Source organism: Tachypleus tridentatus, chromosome 9 (assembly GCF_004210375.1).
Source record: "Tachypleus tridentatus isolate NWPU-2018 chromosome 9, ASM421037v1, whole genome shotgun sequence".
Classification (NCBI taxonomy): domain Eukaryota; kingdom Metazoa; phylum Arthropoda; class Merostomata; order Xiphosura; family Limulidae; genus Tachypleus; species Tachypleus tridentatus.
Genome location: NC_134833.1, coordinates 160,539,565 through 160,558,953, shown reverse-complemented (window position 1 = coordinate 160,558,953; position 19,389 = coordinate 160,539,565). Strand labels below are relative to the sequence as shown.

General features: G+C 33.8%; 1 protein-coding gene across 1 annotated transcript in view; it reads right to left on the bottom strand.

Moving 5' to 3' along the window:
* Positions 1–19,389, bottom strand: part of LOC143227549 (uncharacterized) — a 105,713-nt gene extending 86,324 nt beyond the window's left edge. Inside the window, exon 1 of the mRNA XM_076458983.1 lies at positions 19,213–19,389. The gene's annotated coding sequence lies outside the window, so the exon portion shown is untranslated. The remainder of the gene's footprint in view (positions 1–19,212) is intronic.

Here is a 19,389-nt window from a genome sequence, read left to right as displayed (position 1 = left end):
TTGACATATCTTAAATCATCGAGTGCTATTTTACAATAACAACGCAGGTTATGTGTTATTTTAATACTGATTTTGAAGGTTTGATTTTAATTATGGTTTTAACGTGATTAAACGCTATCAGTTACGAGTCCTCGATTTCGGGTATGATTCGTTATACACGTCACACATCCTTATTTTTCTCGACATCAGTTATGAAGTGAACCATCGAGAGTTATAGAATAATATTGAGCATCAACAAATCTCAATTTTCATTTTCAGCTACGAATAGTTTGTTCTTCTCGAAATCACGCGTTAAAAACTCAATAAACATTTTTTTCTGGATATACGTTTCACGATTCATCATAAGATTATAAACTTATTACCAGAATCAAAAATGGTTTTCATACAAATATGATTATGCTTGATATGCCTCTGGATTCGAAATCTAATTATAGCCGCGGTTATTGAGGATTCCCTCTTGTTTGCGGTAATTTTATTTGTTTGTTTTAATTTAAGCACTAAGTCACACAATGGACTACCTTCCCACCGCTGGTATCTACACCAGGTTTCTAGCATTGTAAGTCTACAGACATGCCGCTGTGCCACTGGGAAGCTTCACAGAAATAGTATTGGCTGAAAGATTACCACAGATTTCTGTTTATTAGAAGTAGCAATCGGAGAATATCATAGTAATTATCATAGTAATTATCCGGCAGAAAATACAAAACATTTTGAAGAAATAAACTTTTATAACTAAAATAACATAGCAATAAGTACCAGCCATCTCAGTCAAGTAAATATAGTAAGATTCATCTTTCACTTGTAGATGTTATGAATCGGTTCTGAGTTAAACACATGTCACTGGTACTAGTAAGATTCATCTTTCAGCTACAGACTTGCCACTGCTGACAGTAAGAATACTTTCTCAGCTACAGACGTGTCACTTCTGTCAGTAAGATTCATCCTTCAGTTATAAATGTGTCACTTCTGTCAGTAAGATTTATTCTTCTACTATAAATGTGTCACTTCTGTCAGTAAGATTCATCCTTTTATTATAAATGTGTCACTTCTGTCAGTAAGATTCATCCTTCTATTATAAATGTGTCACTCCTGTCAGTAAGATTTATCCTTCTATTATAAATATGTTACTTCTGTCAGTAAGATTCATCCTTCAGCTATAAATGTGTCACTTCTGTCAGTAAGATTCATCCTTCAGCTATAAATGTTTCACTTCTGTCAGTAAGATTCATCCTTCAGTTATAAATGTGTCACTTCTGTCAGTAAGATTCATCCTTCAGTTATAAATGTGTCACTTCTGTCAGTAAGATTCATCCTTCAGTTATAAATGTGTCACTTCTGTCAGTAAGATTTATCCTTCTACTATAAATGTGTCACTTCTGTCAGTAAGATTCATCCTTTTATTATAAATGTGTCACTTCTGTCAGTAAGATTCATCCTTCAGTTATAAATGTGTCACTTCTGTCAGTAAGATTTATCCTTCTACTATAAATGTGTCACTTCTGTCAGTAAGATTCATCCTTTTATTATAAATGTGTCACTTCTGTCAGTAAGATTCATCCTTCTATTATAAATGTGTCACTCCTGTCAGTAAGATTTATCCTTCTATTATAAATATGTTACTTCTGTCAGTAAGATTCATCCTTCAGCTATAAATGTGTCACTTCTGTCAGTAAGATTCATCCTTCAGTTATAAATGTGTCACTTCTGTCAGTAAGATTCATCCTTCAGTTATAAATGTCACTTCTGTGTAAGATTCATCTTTCAGTTATAAATGTGTTCTGTCAGTAAGATTTATCCTTCTACTATAAATGTGTCACTTCTGTCAGTAAGATTCATCCTTTTATTATAAATGTGTCACTTCTGTCAGTAAGATTCATCCTTCAGTTATAAATGTGTCACTTCTGTCAGTAAGATTTATTCTTCTACTATAAATGTGTCACTTCTGTCAGTAAGATTCATCCTTTTATTATAAATGTGTCACTTCTGTCAGTAAGATTCATCCTTCTATTATAAATGTGTCACTTCTGTCAGTAAGATTTATCCTTCTATTATAAATGTGTCACTTCTGTCAGTAAGATTCATCCTTTTATTATAAATGTGTCACTTCTGTCAGTAAGATTCATCATTCAGTTATAAATGTCTCATTGTTATCAGGAAGATTTCATTTTTCAGTTACAGATATTTCAGTGCTATCAGGAAGAATCAACTTTCAGCTGAAAATTCGTGTCCCCGCTATGACACTTGAATATATTCGTTGTCAGAAAACTAAAATCTTTCGCTTTCTGTCACGCAGTAAAGTTTTCCATTTGCTTTTACTATGGTAATCAATAGAATATATAAAACTGCGTTACGATATATTAAAGTGTTTTTAGATATGAAAGCCATCAACCATAGCTGATGATAAGTTCCAGTGGAAGGAATTGTATCATAATTACATTTAGATATTGTTTAACCTTACATAGGTAATTTTATGTCACTAGAATTGATTGCTTCTGGAAAGAGTGTATAACATCTCGTTCCAACTGATCTCAAATATGTATTCTGATCAACGATTTAGAATTTTGAAGTAAAAAAATATCCTGTGTATTTAATGGCATTAAAAAACAGAGGAACATAGATCAACTTGGGTTACACCGACCATCTAGAGAGAGACCTGCAACAAGTCTTACCTTAACAATAATAGATACAATGTGATGTCTTAGAAAAAGCGATATCCAAATAAAATTAGTAGCAAGATACGTCTACATACCACAGACAACAGTACGCAATGTATTCAGAAATATTTCGGCTTAGAAAAGCGCCAGGATACACGTGCACACAAATTCCTTTTCGACGTATTTGTTCAATAGTTGCCTCAAACAGCTACAGCTTGATACAACTTTTCATACTAAAACATATTGGTCAAGTCGTCTAAGGACTTTTGTGCAAAAAACTGTTGAAATGTGCCTAGAAAACTGCTAATTTTGTACACTTCAGGAAGGTCTGCAGAGAAAAGGGGGGGTTTAGTGAAAACTTCAGGGTGTATCAGACAGACATTACCAGACGTAGTGACATGGTAAGGCTGTAAAATCATTATCATTTAACGTATATGAAAATAGAACAACAAATAAACATGTGTTAATCATAGCTTGCTGAAAGAAAACCGTTTTAAAACCGTATGTTATCAACTCTCGAACAACCATGATGATTTAGTGTTAACTTTATACAGGGTATGTCAAAATATACAGGACCCGGCATGGCCGCGGGCTAGAGCACTTAATTCGAAATCTGAGGGTCGTAGGTTCGAATTCCAGTTCTACAAAACATACTAGCCCTCTCAACCGGTGTATGTGGGGCGATATAATGTTACGGTCAATCCCACTATTTGTTGGTAAAAGAGCAGCTCAAGAGTTGGCGGTGGGCGGTGATGACTAGCTGTCTTTCACTAATACATTAAGAATGGCTAACGTAAATAACAATCGTGTAGCTTTATGTGAAATTCAAACTTTCTGTTATAATTCTAAATAAATGCGACACTCGTTAACATTAGCCAATTAAGATACGTAGACCAATTATAATTGCATTTTTACGCCTCGTGTTTTTAAAAGTATGAAAGATATGTTTAAAACGAGCTTAATGTAACAAAAGTTATAACACTTTTGTTGTATCATTAACAGAGAAGCGGACAATCTATCCGTTTTTAGGGGTTAATGAAAACTAAACAGTTATTCTCTATCACTCATTTGACAAGTATGAAAGTTTCTGAGGGTCCGAATCTCTTCACAATAAAAACTATATTCTACTATAAACGGAACATTTAGGAGAACATAAGTTACAGCTTCACGCCCTGGACAAGAAAGTAACAACACTTGGGATTGAAGAACAAATACATCGTTAAAACTTTGACAACTTGGAAACTAGTGAATGTGTTCTAACAAGTAACTTTGGTTTTAAAACTATTATTGTGTTCTAACACGTAACTTTGGTTTTAAAACTATTATTTCATACAGATAACAGCTGTTTTTAATCATGTAGTTGGTAGTTAAACTGTGTATCCATCAAGAACTAATAAAGCTCTTTTATGCTGTTGGAAGTTCGTGTATGGCAGGAACTACTTTGTTTACTGCGGCAGGTTATTAAATTGTAAGGCTGATAACAGGCAGTATTGATGTTCTCTGAAATCCGTGTATAGATTGTGTAGTAAATAGAAAGTTATGACGCTATACGATGCAAATTGACTGTGTAGCAGGTAATAGGTAAAAATGTAATGTTATTAAGTTGGTAGATAGACTGTTTAGAAAATGACAAGCAGGACGTTGTTTAATGTGGTTGACAGTTAGACAACGTAGAAGGTAACAGATACAGTGGAGCGCCGTTAAGCGGCAGTATTTGGGGGGGTCAACTTGCTTAACCGTGGCTTAACTGGTCCGCGGCTTAAACCTTTGTGACTGAAAAGCCGAAGTCGCCAACAGCTCCGCCGAGGAGCCTCATCCGGGCCATTGCGTGATCATTATATCGGATTATCGAATTAAAAATAATATTTTAATTATTGATCACTTTTTTCACGGATTTACCGCGGATTAACTTTAATGTATGGAGAGGTGTGATTCGGTAACAATGGCGGCCTCCATAAAGCTGACATACAGAGCAGATAAGGTAGATTAACGATCGATTTCTATTGTAATATATTTTATTTATTTCCCAAATTAAAGCAAATCCTTTTTAAATATCCCCTTGAAGTTATAAAGCTAGGATTAAATTCGTAAGCCGCGTTTTTACACGTTCTTAAATTAGCGGTGAGCCGCGATAATCCTCGCTCACATCGCTCACAAGACTTGCTACAGCGGCTTAAGTGATTTCGCGGTTTACTGGTCCGCGGCTTAATGGCGCTCCACTGTATTAACGTTGTTTAATGTGGTTGACAGTTAGACAACGTAGAAGGTAACACATATTAACGTTGTTTAATGTGGTTGACACTTAGACAACGTAGAAGGTAACACATATTAAGGTTGTTTAACAAATATAACAATAAACTGTGTGTCAGTTAACAGATAATTATGTTGTTTAATAAAGATGACAGTAAACTGTGTGTCAGTTAACATATAACAATGTTGTTTAATAAAGATGACAGTAAACTGTGTGTCAGTTAACATATAACAATGTTGTTTAATAAAGATGACAATAAACTGTGTGTGAGTTAACATATAACAATGTTGTTTAATAAAGATGACAATAAACTGTGTGTCAGTTAACATATATCAATGTTGTTTAATAAAGATGACAGTAAACTGCGTGTCAGTTAACAGATAATTATGTTGTTTAATAAAGATGACAATAAACTGTGTGTCAGTTAACAGATAATTATGTTGTTTAACAAAGCTAACAGTAGTCTGTGTATCAGTTAACAGATAATTATGTAGTTTAACAAAGCTAACAGTAGCCTGTGTATCAGTTAACAGATAATTATGTTGTTTAACAAAGCTAACAGTAGTCTGTGTATCAGTTAACAGATAATTATGTTGTTTAACAAAGCTAACAGTAGTCTGTGTATCAGTTAACAGATAATTATGTAGTTTAACAAAGCTAACAGTAGTCTGTGTATCAGTTAACAGATAATTATGTTGTTTAATAAAGATGACAATAAACTGTGTGTCAGGTAACAGATAATTATGTTGTTTAACAAAGCTAACAGTAGTCTGTGTATCAGTTAACAGATAATTATGTAGTTTAACAAAGCTAACAGTAGTCTGTGTGTCAGTTAACAGATAATTATGTAGTTTAACAAAGCTAACAGTAGTCTGTGTATCAGTTAACAGATAATTATGCTGTTTAACAAAGCTAACAGTAGTCTGTGTATCAGTTAACAGATAATTATGTAGTTTAACAAAGCTAACAGTAGTCTGTGTATCAGTTAACAGATAATTATGTTGTTTAACAAAGCTAACAGTAGTCTGTGTGTCAGTTAACAGATAATTATGTTGTTTAACAAAGCTAACAGTAGTCTGTGTATCAGTTAACAGATAATTATGTAGTTTAACAAAACTAACAGTAGTCTGTGTATCAGTTAACAGATAATTATGTTGTTTAACAAAGCTAACAGTAGTCTGTGTATCAGTTAACAGATAATTATGTAGTTTAACAAAGCTAACAGTAGTCTGTGTATCAGTTAACAGATAATTATGTAGTTTAACAAAGCTAACAGTAGTCTGTGTATCAGTTAACAGATAATTATGTTGTTTAACAAAGCTAACAGTAGTCTGTGTGTCAGTTAACAGATAATTATGTTGTTTAACAAAGCTAACAGTAGTCTGTGTATTTAGGTAACAGATAATTATGTTGTTTAACAAAGCTAACAGTAGTCTGTGTATCAGTTAACAGATAATTATGTAGTTTAACAAAGCTAACAGTAGTCTGTGTATCAGTTAACAGATAATTATGTAGTTTAACAAAGCTAACAGTAGTCTGTGTATCAGTTAACAGATAATTATGTTGTTTAACAAAGCTAACAGTAGTCTGTGTGTCAGTTAACAGATAATTATGTTGTTTAACAAAGCTAACAGTAGTCTGTGTATTTAGGTAACAGATAATTATGTTGTTTAACAAAGCTAACAGTAGTCTGTGTATCAGTTAACAGATAATTATGTTGTTTAACAAAGCTAACAGTAGTCTGTGTATCAGTTAACAGATAATTATGTAGTTTAACAAAGCTAACAGTAGTCTGTGTATCAGTTAACAGATAATTATGTAGTTTAACAAAGCTAACAGTAGTCTGTGTATCAGTTAACAGATAATTATGTTGTTTAACAAAGCTAACAGTAGTCTGTGTGTCAGTTAACAGATAATTATGTTGTTTAACAAAGCTAACAGTAGTCTGTGTATTTAGGTAACAGATAACAATGTAGTTTAACAAAGCTAACAGTAGTCTGTGTATTTAGGTAACAGATAACAATGTAGTTTAACAAAGCTAACAGTAGTCTGTGTATTTAGGTAATCATAACAGTTTTATATATTACGATAAATACTTTCCACTGAGTTTAATTTGTTATAAAAAGTCTCCATATATCAACATTAGTATTGTAGGTAGAGAGCCAGTTAAAGATCCCCGAGTCTGATACTTTAACTTTTACTACTCCTATAAATACATATATATTTGGAAAATATTATAATAACGATCACATTTTAGATTATTATAGTAAATATTTGTAATGACTTCATTGATTAGATCGAACTATTCATTTTCACCAGATTTACTGTATTGATTGATTTGTGACTTGTTTCGTTCATCAGTTTTTTTAAAACCCTGTGTAGTGCGACTGTCAATACGAAGAGCTGTTACCATGACATCGTAGTCGGTATCCAGGGAACAGTACTTTGAACTAACCGATAAATTATATACGGATTTCCTAAGTCGTGAAAGTTTTTATTATATTGTAATAACCACAAGTGTTGGATTCTCTATTTGGTATAGACGTTGAAAAGATAGAGAAATACACTGATATGTTTATAAGTAATAATGTTGTTTAATGTAGTCAGTAGGAACCGTGTAGCAGGTGATAAGTAATAATGTTGTTTAATGTAGTCAGTAGGAACCGTGTAGCAGGTGATAAGTAATAATGTTGTTTAATGTAGTCAGTAGGAACCGTGTAGCAGGTGATAAGTAATAATGTTGTTTAATGTAGTCAGTAGGAACCGTGTAGCAGGTGATAAGTAATAATGTTGTTTAATGTAGTCAGTAGGAACCGTGTAGCAGGTAACAAGTAATAATGTTGTTTAATGTAGTCAGTAGGAACCGTGTAGCAAGTAACAAGTAATAATGTTGTTTAATGTAGTCAGCAGGAACCGTGTAGCAGGTGATAAGTAATAATGTTGTTTAATGTAGTCAGTAGGAACCGTGTAGCAGATAACAAGTAATAATGTTGTTTAATGTAGTCAGCAGGAACAGCAGGTGATAAGCATGTTGTTTAATGTAGTCAGTAGGAACCGTGTAAGATAACAAGTAATAATGTTGTTTAATGTAGTCAGTGTAGCAGACAAGATACCGTTGTTTAAGTCAGGTAAGGTAACAAGTAATAATGTTGTTTAATGTAGTCAGCAGGAACCGTGTAGCAGGTGATAAGTAATAATGTTGTTTAATGTAGTCAGTAGGAACCGTGTAGCAGGTAACAAGTAATAATGTTGTTTAATGTAGTCAGTAGGAACCGTGTAGCAGGTAACAAGTAATAATGTTGTTTAATGTAGTCACCAGGAGACCGTGTAGCAGGTAACAAGTAATAATGTTGTTTAATGTAGTCAGTAGGAACCGTGTAGCAAGTAACAAGTAATAATGTTGTTTAATGTAGTCAGTAGGAACCGTGTAGCAAGTAACAAGTAATAATGTTGTTTAATGTAGTCAGTAGGAACCGTGTAGCAGGTAACAAGTAATAATGTTGTTTAATGTAGTCAGTAGGAACCGTGTAGCAAGTAACAAGTAATAATGTTGTTTAATGTAGTCAGTAGGAACCGTGTAGCAAGCAACAAGTAATAATGTTGTTTAATGTAGTCAGTAGGAACCGTGTAGCAGGTAACAAGTAATAATGTTGTTTAATGTAGTCAGCAGGAACCGTGTAGCAGGTGATAAGTAATAATGTTGTTTAATGTAGTCAGTAGGAACCGTGTAGCAGGTAACAAGTAATAATGTTGTTTAATGTAGTCAGTAGGAACCGTGTAGCAAGTAACAAGTAATAATGTTGTTTAATGTAGTCAGCAGGAGACCGTGTAGCAGGTAACAAGTAATAATGTTGTTTAATGTAGTCAGTAGGAACCGTGTAGCAGGTGATAAGTAATAATGTTGTTTAATGTATTCAGTAGGAACCGTGTAGCAGGTAACAAGTAATAATGTTGTTTAATGTAGTCAGTAGGAACCGTGTAGCAGGTAACAAGTAATAATGTTGTTTAATGTAGTCAGTAGGAACCGTGTAGCAAGTAACAAGTAATAATGTTGTTTAATGTATCAGTAGGAACCGTGTAGCAGGTGATAAGTAATAATGTTGTTTAATGTAGTCAGTAGGAACCGTGTAGCATTCATGGTACGATGTGAATGTGTCGATACAATAATTCCTCATAGGTTTACCCACCATTACTGATGGATATAACATGAACGAAACATATTTTTTTTAGTGTAAGTGTCGTGGGGCAAAAATTTTCATCTGAGTTAAACAGCTACTTGGAATGAACCGAATCCTAACTGATATATTTTATTGTTGTTTAAATGTTTGTACTGACAGGTTATTCTTGTTTAAATGTTGCTACTGACAGTGTATTCTGGTTTAAATGTTTCTACTGATACAGGTTATTCTTGTTTAAATGTTTTTACTGATACAGGTTATTCTTGTTTAAATGTTGCTACTGACAGTGTATTCTGGTTTAAGTGTTTCTACTGATACAGGTTATTCTTGTTTAAATGTTTTTACTGATACAGGTTATTCTTGTTTAAATGTTTCAACTGACATGTTATTCTGTTTAAATGCTTCTACTGACAGGTTATTCTTGTTTAAATGTTTCTACTGAAACATGTTATTCTTGTTTAAATGTTTCTACTGAAACATGTTATTCTTGTTTAAATGTTTCTACTGATACAGGTTATTGCTGTTTGAATGTTTCTACTGAAACAGGTTATTCTTGTTTAAATGTTTCTACTGATACATGTTATTCTTGTTTAAATGTTTCTACTGATACAGGTTATTTCTGTTTGAATGTTTCTACTGATACAGGTTATTCTTGTTTGAATGTTTCTACTGAAACAGGTTATTCTTGTTTAAATGTTTCTACTGAAACATGTTATTCTTGTTTAAATGTTTCTACTGAAACATGTTATTCTTGTTTAAATGTTTCTACTGATACAGGTTATTGCTGTTTGAATGTTTCTACTGATACAGGTTATTCTTGTTTAAATGTTTCTACTGAAACATGTTATTCTTGTTTAAATGTTTCTACTGATACAGGTTATTGCTGTTTGAATGTTTCTACTGATACAGGTTATTGCTGTTTGAATGTTTCTACTGAAACAGGTTATTCTTGTTTAAATGTTTCTACTGAAACATGTTATTCTTGTTTAAATGTTTCTACTGAAACATGTTATTCTTGTTTAAATGTTTCTACTGATACAGGTTATTTCTGTTTGAATGTTTCTACTGATACAGGTTATTCTTGTTTGAATGTTTCTACTGAAACAGGTTATTCTTCTTTAAATGTTTCTACTGAAACATGTTATTCTTGTTTAAATGTTTCTACTGAAACATGTTATTCTTGTTTAAATGTTTCTACTGATACAGGTTATTGCTGTTTGAATGTTTCTACTGATACAGGTTATTGCTGTTTGAATGTTTCTACTGAAACATGATATTCTTGTTTGAATGTTTCTACTGAAACAGGTTATTCTTGTTTAAATGTTTCTTCTGATACAGGTTATTCTTGTTTAAATGTTTCTACTGATACAGGTTATTCTTGTTTAAATGTTTCTACTGAAACAGGTTATTCTTGTTTGAATGTTTCTACTGAAACATGTTATTCTTGTTTGAATGTTTCTACTGAAACAGGTTATTCTTGTTTAAATGTTTCTACTGAAACAGGTTATTCTTGTTTAAATGTTTCTACTGAAACAGGTTATTCTTGTTTAAATGTTTCTACTGATACAGGTTATTCTTGTTTGAATGTTTCTGCTGTTTTTATTATATTTTTGTCGCAACTGGACAAGCTGTTAGTAAGAGAGAAAAATTATTATTATGAATTACGCTCTACGTCTATAGATTTCATATATACACGTTTTGAGCTTTGATGCAGGAGGATTCTTCATTGCTTTATGTTGATGACCGTGAATACACGAGGAAGTAGATTATATGTGCAACAGTAGATTCGGTGACAGAGTTTTCAGGTAAAATAACATTAGTTTTGAAGTAGGTGTTAAAACATTACCCACAGTGAATATTATATAAAATCGTTTTACGTTTCTTTAAAGTTTTCTTAACGAAAATGATTGTGTGTGATCTCACCTGTAATTTCAATACGAATGCTAAAACATGTATGTGTGTGTTATAAACTTGATATGATGGAAATATAACAAGTTTTGCAAGATATGCCGTGTCTACTGACTGACGTTATCAGTAGATAAACAAACAAGTGCGAATGTGAAACAAGTCTTACTTTGTTTACTACGCTCGAACAAATCAAGTATCAATATTCTAATTTTTATTTCGAGTTTGTACGCCTATGGATGATGATTGTTCTGCTATGGAAATGACACGATCGCGTGTAAACTGCGAATCCTAGAAGAATATTAAAGTGGGACATTGTTCTCTCTGGGCAATAGTCGAAAATAACCAATTAGTAACGTTTAGAGCGGAAGAAAGATATTAACAAGACAGGAGATGTAAAGGAAGAAAATATTGGGAGGAAAACAAAGGATTTGTAAAGTAAGAGGTTTAATAACTCAGAACCATACGTATTGTTGGCAGCTAACAAAACTAGGTACCGAAAACTAACAATGTTACGTATTGTTGGCAGCTAACAAAATCAGGTACCGATAACTAACAATGTTACGTATTGTTGGCAGCTAACAAAACTAGGTACCGAAAACTAACAATGTTACGTATTGTTGGCAGCTAACAAAATCAGGTACCGATAACTAACAATGTTACTTATTGTTGGTAGCCAACAAAACTAGGTACCGATAACTAACAATGTTACTTATTGTTGGTAGCCAACAAAACTAGGTACCGATAACTAACAATGTTACTCATTGTTGGTAGCCAACAAAACTAGGTACTGATAACTAACAATGTTACTTATTGTTGGCAGCTAACAGAACTAGGTACCGATAACTAACAATGTTACTTATTGTTGGCAGCTAACAAAACTAGGTACCGATAACTAACAATGTTACGTATTGTTGGCAGCTAACAAAATCAGGTACCGATAACTAACAATGTTACTTATTGTTGGTAGCCAACAAAACTAGGTACCGATAACTAACAATGTTACTTATTGTTGGTAGCCAACAAAACTAGGTACCGATAACTAACAATGTTACTCATTGTTGGTAGCCAACAAAACTAGGTACTGATAAATAACAATGTTACTTATTGTTGCCAGCTAACAAAACTAGGTACCGATAACTAACAATGTTACGTATTGTTGGCAGCTAACAAAACTAGGTACCGATAACTAACAATGTTACTTATTGTTGGCAGCTAACAAAACTAGGTACCGATAACTAACAATGTTACGTATTGTTGGCAGCTAACAAAACTAGGTACCGATAACTAACAATGTTACTTATTGTTGGCAGCTAACAAAACTAGGTACCGATAACTAACAATGTTACTTATTGTTGGCAGCTAACAAAACTAGGTACCGATAATTAACAATGTTACTTATTGTTGGCCGCTAACAAAACTAGGTACTGATAACTAACAATGTTACTTATTGTTGGCAGCTAACAAAACTAGGTACCGATAACTAACAATGTTACTCATTGTTGGTAGCCAACAAAACTAGGTAGTGATAACTAACAATGTTACTTATTGTTGGTAGCCAACAAAACTAGGTACCGATAAGTAACAATGTTACTCATTGTTGGTAGCCAACAAAACTAGGTAGTGATAACTAACAATGTTACTTATTGTTGGTAGCCAACAAAACTAGGTACTGATAACTAACAATGTTACGTATTGTTGGTAGCCAACAAAACTAGGTACCGATAAGTAACAATGTTACTTATTGTTGGTAGCCAACAAAACTAGGTACCGATAACTAACAATGTTATTTATTGTTGGCAGCTAACAAAACTAGGTATCGATAACTAACAATGTTACTTATTGTTGGCAGCTAACAAAACTAGGTACCGATAACTAACAATGTTACGTATTGTTGGCAGCTAACAAAACTAGGTACCGATAACTAACAATGCTACGTATTGTTGGCAGCTAACAAAACTAGGTACCGATAACTAACAATGTTACTTATTGTTGGCAGCTAACAAAACTAGGTACCGATAACTAACAATGTTACTTATTGTTGGCAGCTAACAAAACTAGGTACCGATAACTAACAACGTTACTTATTGTTGGCAGCTAACAAAACTAGGTACCGATAACTAACAATGTTACTTATTGTTGGCAGCTAACAAAACTAGGTACTGATAACTAACAATGTTACTTATTGTTGGCAGCTAACAAAACTAGGTACCGATAACTAACAATGTTACTTATTGTTGGCAGCCAACAAAACTAGGTACAGATAACTAACAATGTTACTTATTGTTGGTAGCCAACAAAACTAGGAACTGGTAACTAACAATGTTACTTATTGTTGGTAGCTAACAAAACTAGGTACCGATAACTAATAATATTAATTATTGTTGGCAGCTAACAAAACTAGGTACTGATAACTAACAATGTTACTTATTGTTGGCAGCTAACAAAAATAGGTACTGATAACTAACAATGTTACTTATTGTTGGCAGCTAACAAAACTAGGTACCGATAACTAACAATGTTACTTATTGTTGGCAGCTAACAAAACTAGGTACCGATAACTAACAATGTTACTTATTGTTGGCAGCTAACAAAACTAGGTATTGATAACTAACAATGTTACTTATTGTTGGCAGCCAACAAAACTAGGTACTGATAACTAACAATGTTACTTATTGTTGGTAGCCAACAAAACTAGGTACCGATAACTAACAATGTTACTTATTGTTGGTAGCCAACAAAACTAGGTACCGATAACTAACAATGTTACTTATTGTTGGCAGCTAACAAAACTAGGTATCGATAACTAACAATGTTACTTATTGTTGGCAGCTAACAAAACTAGGTACCGATAACTAACAATGTTACCTATTGTTGGCAGCTAACAAAACTAGGTACCGATAACTAACAATGTTACGTATTGCTGGCAGCTAACAAAACTAGGTACCGATAACTAACAATGTTACTTATTGTTGGCAGCTAACAAAACTAGGTACCGATAACTAACAATGTTACTTATTGTTGGCAACTAACAAAACTAGGTACCGATAACTAACAATGTCACTTATTGTTGGCAGCTAACAAAACTTCGTACCGATAACTAACAATGTTACGAATTGCTGGCAGCTAACAAAACTAGGTACCGATAACTAACAATGTTACTTATTGCTGGCAGCTAACAATACTAGGTACGGATAACTAACAATGTTACTTATTGTTGGCAGCTAACAAAACTAGGTTCGGATAACTAACAATGTTACTTATTGTTGTCAGCTAACAAAACTAGGTACCGATAACTAACAATGTTACTTATTGTTGGCAGCTAACAAAACTAGGTACCGATAACTAACAATGTTACTTATTGTTGGCAGCTAACAAAACTAGGTACGGATAACTAACAATGTTACGTATTGTTGGCAGCTAACAAAACAAGGTACCGATAACTAACAATGTTACGTATTGTTGGCAGCTAACAAAACTAGGTACCGATAACTAACAATGTTACTTATTGTTGGCAGCTAACAAAACTAGGTACTGATAACTAACAATGTTACGTATTGTTGGCAGCTAACAAAACTAGGTACTGATAACTAACAATGTTACGTATTGTTGGCAGCTAACAAAACTAGGTACCGATAACTATCAATGTTACTTATTGTTGGCAGCTAACAAAACTAGGTACCGATAACTAACAATGTTACTTATTGTTGGCAGCCAACAAAACTAGGTACTGATAACTAACAATGTTACTTATTGTTGGTAGCCAACAAAACTAGGTAGTGATAACTAACAATGTTACTTATTGTTGGTAGCTAACAAAACTAGTTACCGATAACTAACAATGTTACTTATTGTTGGTAGCCAACAAAACTAGGTACTGATAACTAACAATGTTACGTATTGTTGGTAGCCAACAAAAGTAGGTACCGATAAGTAACAATGTTACTTATTGTTGGTAGCCAACAAAACTAGGTACTGATAACTAACCATGTTACGTATTGTTGGTAGCCAACAAAACTAGGTAGTGATAACTAACAACGTTACTTATTGTTGGTAGCCAACAAAACTAGGTACTGATAACTAACCATGTTACGTATTGTTGGTAGCCAACAAAACTAGGTAGTGATAACTAACAATGTTACTTATTGTTGGTAGCCAACAAAACTAGGTACTGATAACTAACAATGTTACTTATTGTTGGCAGCTAACAAAACTAGGTACCGATAACTAACAATGTTACCTATTGTTGGCAGCTAACAAAACTAGGTACCGATAACTAACAATGTTACGTATTGCTGGCAGCTAACAAAACTTGGTACCGATAACTAACAATGTTACTTATTGTTGGCAGCTAACAAAACTAGGTACCGATAACTTACAATGCTACTTATTGTTTACAGATAATAAAACTAGGAACTGATAACTAACAATGTTACTTATTGTTTACAGATAATAAAACTCGGAACTGATAACTAACAATGTTACTTATTGTTTACAGATAATAAAACTAGGAACTGATAACTTACAAAGTTACTTATTGTTTACAGATAACAAAACTAGGAACTGATAACCAATAATGCTACTTATTGTTTACAGATAATAAAACTAGGAACTGATAACTTACAAAGTTACTTATTGTTTACAGATAATAAAACTAGGAACTGATAACTTACAAAGTTACTTATTGTTTACAGGTAATAAAACTAGGAACTGATAACTTACAAAGTTACTTATTGTTTACAGATAATAAAACTAGGAACTGATAACCAATAATGCTACTTATTGTTTACAGATAATAAAACTAGGAACTGATAACTTACAAAGTTACTTATTGTTTACAGATAATAAAACTATGAACTGATAACTTACAAAGCTACTTATTGTCTACAGATAATAAAACTAGGAACTGATAACTAACAACGCTTCTTGTTGTTTACAGATAATAAAACTAGGAACTGATAACTAACAACGCTTCTTGTTGTTTACAGATAATAAAAGTAGGAACTGATAACTTACAAAGCTACTTATTGTTTACAGATAATAAAACTATGAACTGATAACTTACAAAGCTACTTATTGTTTACAGATAATAAAATTGGGAACTGATAACTTACAAAGCTACTTATTGTTTACAGATAATAAAAGAAGGAACTGATAACTTACACTGCTCTTTATTGTTGACTGGTGACAAAACCAGATATTCGATCTTGCGAATTGTCCTAAAACTCTTTTATATGGATGCCTCACCCTCTGTCTTTGGGGTTATATCGCTAAAGGTCGGATTTTGACATGTGTTGTGTAGATTTGTGGTAATTAAGAAACAAATAAATTATATGCAATTTAATGCTGCTATTACAGATGATATGTGTTCGACATGGCCACGTGGTTAAGGTACTCGACTCGTAATGTGAGGTTCGCGGGTTCGAATTCCTGTCGCACCAAACATGATTGCCCATTCAGCGTGAGGGCGTTATAATATGATGTTCAATCCAACTATTCGTTGGTAAAAGAGAAGCTCAAGAGTTGGCGGTGGGTGGTGATGACTAACTGCCTTCCCTCTAGTCTTACACTACTAAATTAGGGACGGCTAGCGCAAATAAGACTCGTGTAGCTTTGCGCGTAATTCAAAACAAACGGAACCAGCTCATATGTTGCTACTGGAAGTGTCCCTGCAATACCAAACGGTCAGAGTGTCTGGACTACGAATCGAGGGATTTATAGTACATGTCGTGGTGGGGACAACAATAATTAGTATTTTAGAACAGTGGGTGCACTATAAGAGTAGCGTTAATTCCAACAATTTTGATGAAACAATAGCCACCCAAACGTTACCGATGGGTGTTCTTGACTTTCTGTTTTGTTTTCTTAAGCCTAGCCTATTAGTTGAAGATTAGGGACGGTTAAAGTAACTACGCCTTAGGTAATTATGAGAGAATAGTCTAAGGAAAAGAAGAAAACAAACAATAACATGTATGTTTACCCGCAGCACAAAAGTGTGACATCATAAAGCTAGATACTAGACATGAGAATAAATTCAGTAATTAAATAATGGTCCGACATGGCCACGTGGTTAAGGCACTCGACTTGTAATCCGAGGGTTGCGGGTTCGAATCCCCGTCACACCAAACATGCTCGCCCTTTCAACCATGGGGGCGTTATAATGTGACGGTCAACCTCACCATTCTTTGGTAAATGAGTAGCCCAAGAGTTGGCGGTGGGTGGTGATTACTAGCTGCCTTCCCTAGTGTTACACCGCTGAATTAGGGACCACTTGGTCTGGAAAGGTAGTGATGTTGTTGACCATATTTTACGATAAAACCTAAATTTATCGTAGATTTAACATAAATACAATAAAGTGATATAGAACATGAATATGTTATACTAAACTGTATGTTACAGTAACTTAAGTTTTTCGTTTGCAACCGTGATTCAATAATTAGTTTGCAGCTGTTTGTCAGACACGCTCAAAACTCAAATATAACAAAACTATCCTCTACAGAGACGTGTGCATCACATTTAGTAAATATCCAATCAAACTCACTTTACATGTGAAATTTTAATAACAATAATATTTTCGTATTCACTTATTCAAAATGTTTAATAATTCAGAGGCAACTTTGGTTTAAATTACACGCAAAGCTACACGAGAGTTACCTGCTCTAGCCGTGCCTAATTTGGCAGTGTAATACTAGACGGAATGCAGCTAGTCATCACAAACTACTGCCTACTGTTGGGCGGCTCTTTTACCAACGAATAGTGAGATTGATCGTCACATTATAACGTCCCCACGGCTGAAAGGGCGAATGTGTTCGGTGAATGGGAATCGAACACGCGACTCTCAGCTTGCGAGACGAGCGTCCTAATCACCAAATGACGTTCACGAGAAGGTAAAGTATGGCAGTAACTGATGTATATTCGTTAAACAACAGTTAACAGTGAAACTTTAAATATTATTCAATTTAATTATTATTGACAAAAATATTACATTTCTCTTCCAATGTCAAAATTATTAAAACAATTTTTTTATATATCTCTATCCCCTCTTCCCCTAATAGCACAAACGCCTGGAAAGCAATCGCTCTCTACTTTAGATGCGTTTAGAGCGAGTGGACGGTAGCAGTGACGCATTAATTTTTTTTGCTATAGGTAATCGACTTTTAATGAATCTAAAATTATATCAAATATTACATATAAATGGTATGATAGGTTAGTTCTGGGAAATGAAGATTTAGAATTTGTAAATGTGAATTTCGATGCTGTTTTTACAGTGTCGTCTGGGTAGTGGCGACACCTGTCTGAGAATACCCGTCATTACATTTGCTTCTGGAAAGTTTCACTAGATTTATACCAGATTAAATAATAGTTTTTTTATTTTAAAATCAACATTAACTTCTGGTTTTCTTTAAATTAAAATGTTTTTGACTGTTCACAAACGAATCTTCATCAAACTATATCAGACTCCGTTCGGTGACTGTGTGTGTGTGTTTTTTTTTCTTATAGCAAAAGCCACATTGGGCTATCTGCTGACTCCACCGACGGAAATCGAACCCTGATTTTAGCGTTGTAAATCCAGAGACTTACCGTCGTACCAGATGGGGACCTGTGGTGTGATGACGGTTTACAAGAACTATAGAATTGTGCACAAATTACAAGTCATGAGTTGCATGTACACGTAGGAATAACGTGTGGTTAAATAACTAGATGACTCGTATAACATGCTGGTTCATTAACTTACATTCAATCAAACACGAGTCTTTCCTTCCACTCTACCCTTCCAGTGGCATATTGTTATTTCTACGGGCTTACAACACTAGAAACTAGGTTTCTATACCCTTGATGGGCAGAGCACAGATAGCCCATTGTATAGCTTTGTGCAAACAAAAACATAAGTCTTGAATAGCATTTTATCACAGTTTACTTACTTACTCGAATACTTCAATGCTCTGTAAGACGTTAGGCTTAAGACAAACAAAGAAACAAACAAAAACACAATTGTTCTTTGGTGGACGCGTGCATCTCTCCGAAACGCTTGTATTAACAATATTAACATATTATATTAACACAATGGAATTTTGAAAACGTGTAGGATAAAGTTAAGAACAATAAAACTGCTGCACGTGCTGCTCAGCGTAAGAGCACGTGATTTAGATCAGAGTGTAAAACGTCATCGAACCACAATACACTCGAGACGTTTTTTTAAAAATAAGAAATAGCTTATACTGACCTTTAAACTCTGTGGACAAAGTGCGTTGAGTGGATTCTTCATGAAGTCGTGTTATGACAGATTACCTTGTTACTAAGGTATGAAGTAGAAATACGGACGTAACTCGTCAGACGAGATGTCTCCTGAACTTTATTGTCTGAATTCGTGTTTGAACAGATATACCGGCTTAGTTCGCGA